A 217-nucleotide genomic window follows, 5' to 3' on the forward strand; every position below is an offset into this window, starting at 1 on the left:
CTCCCTCCCTCCCTCCCTCTCCCCTTTCCCCTTTCCTCCCTTATCTCTCTTCCTCCCATTTCTCCCTCTTTTCCTCCCCTACCTCCTCCCCTCCGTCCAGAGTCGTTGACACATCGTGACGCGGCGGCGAGGACCCCCGTCAGCGCCTGTGACAGGAGATGCCGCATATCGGAAGCCTTCAAGTGTCGCGCCGTTTCCCGAGGGCTGACGAGGGACA

This window comes from Penaeus monodon, chromosome 33, assembly GCF_015228065.2.
Source record: "Penaeus monodon isolate SGIC_2016 chromosome 33, NSTDA_Pmon_1, whole genome shotgun sequence".
Taxonomy (NCBI): Eukaryota; Metazoa; Arthropoda; class Malacostraca; order Decapoda; family Penaeidae; genus Penaeus; species Penaeus monodon.